Here is a 6,005-nt window from a genome sequence, read left to right as displayed (position 1 = left end):
GACTAGTCGCCACCATTCAGGTATCTATGGAAATGCTTTATGATATATAACTCTATTATATATACATTATGTAAAACAAAGCTTACCGCCGTCTGTAAGCTTAGCTTATTAAAACTACGCTACGTATTTTAAAGCATTTCACGTTAATACAGACATATTGTTGTAGAGAAAAGCCGAGAATTAATCCAAAAAAAAAATGCGAAAAAACAAGATTTTTTTTATATATTCATTCTTCAATCTAAAAATTGTATACTTAATATATACCCTTATTGTACCGTTCTAAGCCGAGACAGTTATTACAATTTAAAAAACATCAAATAAGTCATTAGCTCCTTCCTTCCTTCCTTGTTAATGTTCAAATAATTTGCAAGAATACATACATTGCACACTAGTGATTCTTTCACTTAGTTATTTATAGATATGTTTAAAATAGAATTTTATTTGTGTTGTCACGTCGTACGGTCACATGAGCGTCACGAACTCGGCGACAATTAAAATAAACTTTAAACAGTTTATTGTGCTCTTGAAACATTTGAAAATCTTAAAGCCAATCCAAAATAGACTCTATAGCAAAGCACTAAAATTCAAATTGGTTAATTTGAAAATATTTAAATGGAAGGAATATTAAACGTGGCAAATTAAATAAAATCTTTGCTTATTTTATCGAGGATACTTTTTATTCGAAATAAATCATATCAATGCTTACGCCTTACGATTGTATTGCGAGTTGATCGACTTAAAAAATAAAACATCTCAGATACTATCTCATCGTAGATAAAAACGGACAAGGCCGTCGCAGGGAATTTACAGATGCAATTCAGTCGATTACAATCAATTTATATTTTCAAATATATTCGTATTACTGGCGACACGTCACAGTTTCTCATTTTAACGTATGGTCATATTATACATCGTACTTTTATATTGAACAAATATACTAAGAAAAAAACGAAAAAACATTCACCGGTTCCATAAAGAATGCAACTGATAACTGGCAATACAAAAGCGCGAAATTTTAATAATAATTAATATTAGGCAGAATTTAAAACATTGCAAATAAATACATTCATAATAATACATGTCAGTCAAAACGGTAAGGTGAAAACGCTGCACCACGGGAATTCCAACGACCATAGATAAGACGTTTATTTTTAGTGTTAGAGTGACATTAATTTAGTCATTCTGAAAGTAGCGGTCAAGGCTGTGACAATGACGACACTATGACCGGGAACCAAGGACCTCTCAAAGTCAATCTCGGTCTGAAGGCCAGTACCGCGTACTAATAGACAAAATACAAATATTCTATTAGGTACTTAAGAAGAAAATGCAAGCATAGCCTTTCTTTTCTACATATTGCAAAGAAATATTTTATAGAAACAGTCTCAAAACGATTTACATATATAATCCATTACGATTTTATACGTCACTTTCAATATTTGATCATCCTTATTCGTATTCATTAATTCAATACAACGTGACGGATCGATTGTCGTGGGCGGTATCGGGAGAGCACAATAGTAGTACAGCTTTAATTTAAAACTATGTAAATCTTTGAAATCTAATGAAAGCTTACGGTACGTTGATATTTTGAGACCGTTATATTCTAACGTATAAAACTACAGACTTATACGCACGTAATCGTTTGTTTCCATGTTTCTTCATATTTTATTTCAACGTTTAATATCACCTTAAATCTTTGCTTGAATTCTACCTATAATATTTTTATATACCTACGTACATTAAATACCACATTATTAATTTATATTAATAAATGATTTATATTATTTCAACATAGTTTTAGTCAACATTATTTGTAGTTGTACAATTATTATGGTTCCAAAACAGCTCTTTTCTTTCACGGGAAGCACATTTAATCTGTCTCATAAATACTTATATAATATTCTGACTACACTCATTACTCCACGCATGTGTCAGAACATTATCATATCGACAGAATTCATTCGCTTTTTACCGACACTTTAATATCCCAATACTCTGATCGAGGCATGACACAAAAGGTAATTATGTAATATTTACCTTCGATTTACTGTCTCTGGGACCAAAATTTCCATTGGTTCCTTCTTTTAAATATAAAATAAGTAGACTTACCACCTGATGGTGACTCGTCTCCAACGCACACAGACATACATATGTTAGTTATAGTTCTGTGAGAAATATTAACCAAACCTTTCCTCGGCAATGCGCCACCAACTTTGGAAACTAAGGGGCATAACCCCTTGTGTCTGTAGTGACACTGGTTCAAGCACTTTTCAAGCTGGAACAAAGTAATACTAACTATTGCTGTTTTGTGGTATAATACATTCTAATTATGAGAGAGTACTACTACGCAGACTGGATTGCACAGTCCTGCAACCGAATTGAATTAAATTAGTATACTAAACGCAAGCAATTCCGAGTAAAGTCGGTCAGATATTATTAACATATGGATACGTGTGGCGCGTCCCTTATCGAGCTTTGATAAATAAGGTCATTAGGTATGGATTACGTGCTATTACGAGGGCACATGACATTGATTTATTTAAACTAATCTTGTCACGCAAAGTTACTTTAACATTTTGTTGACGATAAATGTAACGAATAAGTATGTTCTGATTCCATAGACAATCAATTTTCTATAACAGCTGACCAATGTATAGGTGATATTAATCATCAATACACTGACTGCCTCTTTGGTCTTGTGAGTCCGAGGTGAGATAAGCCCGCAGACCTCGAAATCATGAATTCAAACCCCAGGTCGGGCCTATAATAATTTATTCAGTTTTTCTGTCGAAAAATTCTTAGTATCGGCCCGGAGAACGGTAGTTAGAAGTGTTGTACATGTCTCGGAAAACACGTGCAATGGAAATGCAATTGTAATCTTAAACATCTACGAATATGATAAATTCCGAACGAACTTTAATGGAACTATTAAGACGGTTTGAAATACAATGAATTTCAATTGGATTTTAAACAATACAAATCAAGCAACATTAAACCGTCTTTATACAATGAAATTGATATTCTAAGAACATACTTCCCATTGACACCTATTTATCTGATTATGTAATGTTATCGGCCTTAGGAGCCTTAACATCATTATTAATTGAAAGTTGGTAGATAGAGTTAATAGTGGATCGGATTGGTTAATATAAGCAATAATCATATATATTTTAAAATGTATACGTAAATTGTTACATAGCCTTAATATCATACAGGTTGAAATGTGGGAGGAAGGTAGATTTGAAAGCGAATCGCATTAGTTTGTAATACCAACAATAATTTGTATTTCAAATATAAAGATTGCAGTTCCCACATAAGGCAACCTAAACCACCATCTCCTTGTTTTTGTCCCAATGAAAAAAGTACAATTCCAGTTGTGCAAAAACTACAAGTAAATATTGCAGCCCTAGTTTAGTTATTTAGCAATACAAAACAAATGGGAAAACTATTTAAACCAATCACAATTCTAAAGAAAGTTCTGGACATATATAGGCCATATCATAAGAAACCATAACTAAATTTATTACTTGGATGATTATTATTATCGAAAGAATTCCTTAATCTTTATGTCCCTTTATCTAAGTATCTTGTCTTCAAATAAAAAATCCATTAGGTGAAGTCCCATTTTGCTTATCTTTATTTAAACAAGTGAACTTAAAAAAGCAGTTAAGTATTCAAGATAAACATTTTAAAGTAGGCGATAAAAGACAAAAACCTATGTAATCACTTTTCTATTGACAACAAAATTAAGCCTGCGATACACAAAGTGCATTTAACAAGTGTCAAAGCGATTTCGAACTTCACTTTCATCTGTATTATCGTCACACGTTGACCACGTGACAAGTCGAATGCATATGATGTCATTATCGTACATTTTGGTCTTCTTGCCAACGACATCGACAATCCCTGTGTGATTTTGTGAAGATGTCGCTGTATGAAGGCTATAAACGTATTTGGATAAATTATTTTGGTGTAAAACATCTTTTGCCTTGGGGATAAAGCAGACTTGTATACTGTGACGCTAAACGGTAAGACGCTCTCTCATCGGTATGGCGCCGGAGACATGACGTTGCTTGACGGTTCAAGCAACGTCATGTCTCCGGCGCCGCTCTCTACTCCCTGGTAGTGGAGAGTAGAGTAGCACACAATAGGCTTCGTTGCTGTACATAATTATAACAATAAAATACATTTACATGATACTACCTTTTTATTAATTTCGCTTTATAAATGAATTCAATTTCAATGTTCCTCGTCTGCCAGGCGTCCGGCGGTCACATTTTTAAATAGATATACGAACGCTCTCTGCCATGCCTTAAAGGCGTTCATTGTAGTTATGTTATTCCATTTTTCCTTCAATTTAGCATAAAGTCTGTGTTTGGAGTAGATTTTGCCCAAGGGATCAGGATCGTTATTGTAACTTTCACATCTCTAAGTGGACACGTACACCGTTGAACTAGTGAGGCTTTGATTGATGTAACACAATCTAAATTCAAGGTTTACAGTAGTACAAGTGACTCAACTATTGAAGAAACAAACTTAACCACTATTAGAATAACAGCAATATCAATGCAATTACTACTTTATAAGCATTTTCTAATGCCTTTTGCGCCGTGAATAATATCAACATACTTTATGTGATGTAATAATAATAGTTAAATCAAATGCATTCGTCAAAAAAACACATGAATTGTCTCAATCAAATTCATCATTATGTCAGGGAACTCCAATACAATCGCCATATCTAACTCTCCTTAATATATCAAATGAGATGTTAAACTTGTGGACTCATTCAGTTCACAACAGTAAAAATAACTACGATATTCATGTTAATGACGCAGAGTGGGAGCCGGTAAAGACAGTTAAAGAGCGACCTACGGCGAATATAATTCGTGGACTCAGGGTTCTGGTACCACGACGGTCTTATGGAGGTTCGGGTTTTACTTTCGACGGTTTACTTGAAAAGGTTACATGTCTAGCTATTATAATTCTTAATCTAGAACCCTATGACAGATAGAGACGAATTTTGTAGGCTTACTACTTAAACCTAAAATATACGGAGTCAATACAGATCTTTGACCTCGAGCCTCCCTTTAGGATATTATCTAAATATGAATGCAGTTGCGTCACAGTACAACAATATTATGACTGAATATTCACAATAATATTGATTATTTTAACGGTATCAGTGACAATTACTGTGCCAATACGAGAAGTAAACAAATAACACCCAACAGAGTAAATTCAACAATTCCTTCTCGTGGAAATGTTTTCGTTTCAATAACAAAATTCCGTAGCTAATATTTTGAACTTAATTAATATAAATCTTGAGGTAAAAATAACATGAATAAATAAAACATTTGAAACGATATAAATGAGAACAAGCGATGATTTAGTTTTATTTTATTATGTTAGTTGATTGTTATTTAATTGCATATAAAAACTCAAACTTGAATACGCCAGTATAATTGCAAGGAAAATTAAATATATGAAGTCATCAGCTAACTGCAGATATAATTATGATCACCTGACGAATTCTTTGCTAACTTTTAGTATATGTAATCATTGGATCTGATTTGTTACGCAAATTACAGACATCCAAGTCAAATCATTTCAATGTCAGTCGTTGCCCTTTGGAGTGAAAAACGTGTTTCAAGTGCAGCTAATTCGTACTTCCCTGAGGATATATTTGACTTTAATATGTAAATGTTATGTTACGGGGTTTGTGCAAGCCCGTCTGGATACCACCCACTTATCATATATACTATCTCCGAGCAGCAATTCTAAGTATTTTTTTGTTCCGGTTGAAACGGAGTGTAACTACATGCACAAGGGCCATATTAACATCTTAGCTACCAAGGTTGGGTGGCGCATTGGATATGTAAGAAATGATTAAAACTACATACTGTGCCAATGTCTATGGACAGGGGTCACCACTTAACATCAGGCTGTCTAGCCGTCTAACAGTGCTGAAAAACTAAAAATTTGAAAATTAACCAGCTATTCTA

This window comes from Vanessa tameamea, chromosome 2 (genome assembly GCF_037043105.1).
Source record: "Vanessa tameamea isolate UH-Manoa-2023 chromosome 2, ilVanTame1 primary haplotype, whole genome shotgun sequence".
Lineage (NCBI taxonomy): Eukaryota > Metazoa > Arthropoda > Insecta > Lepidoptera > Nymphalidae > Vanessa > Vanessa tameamea.
This window is presented reverse-complemented; position numbering follows the sequence as displayed.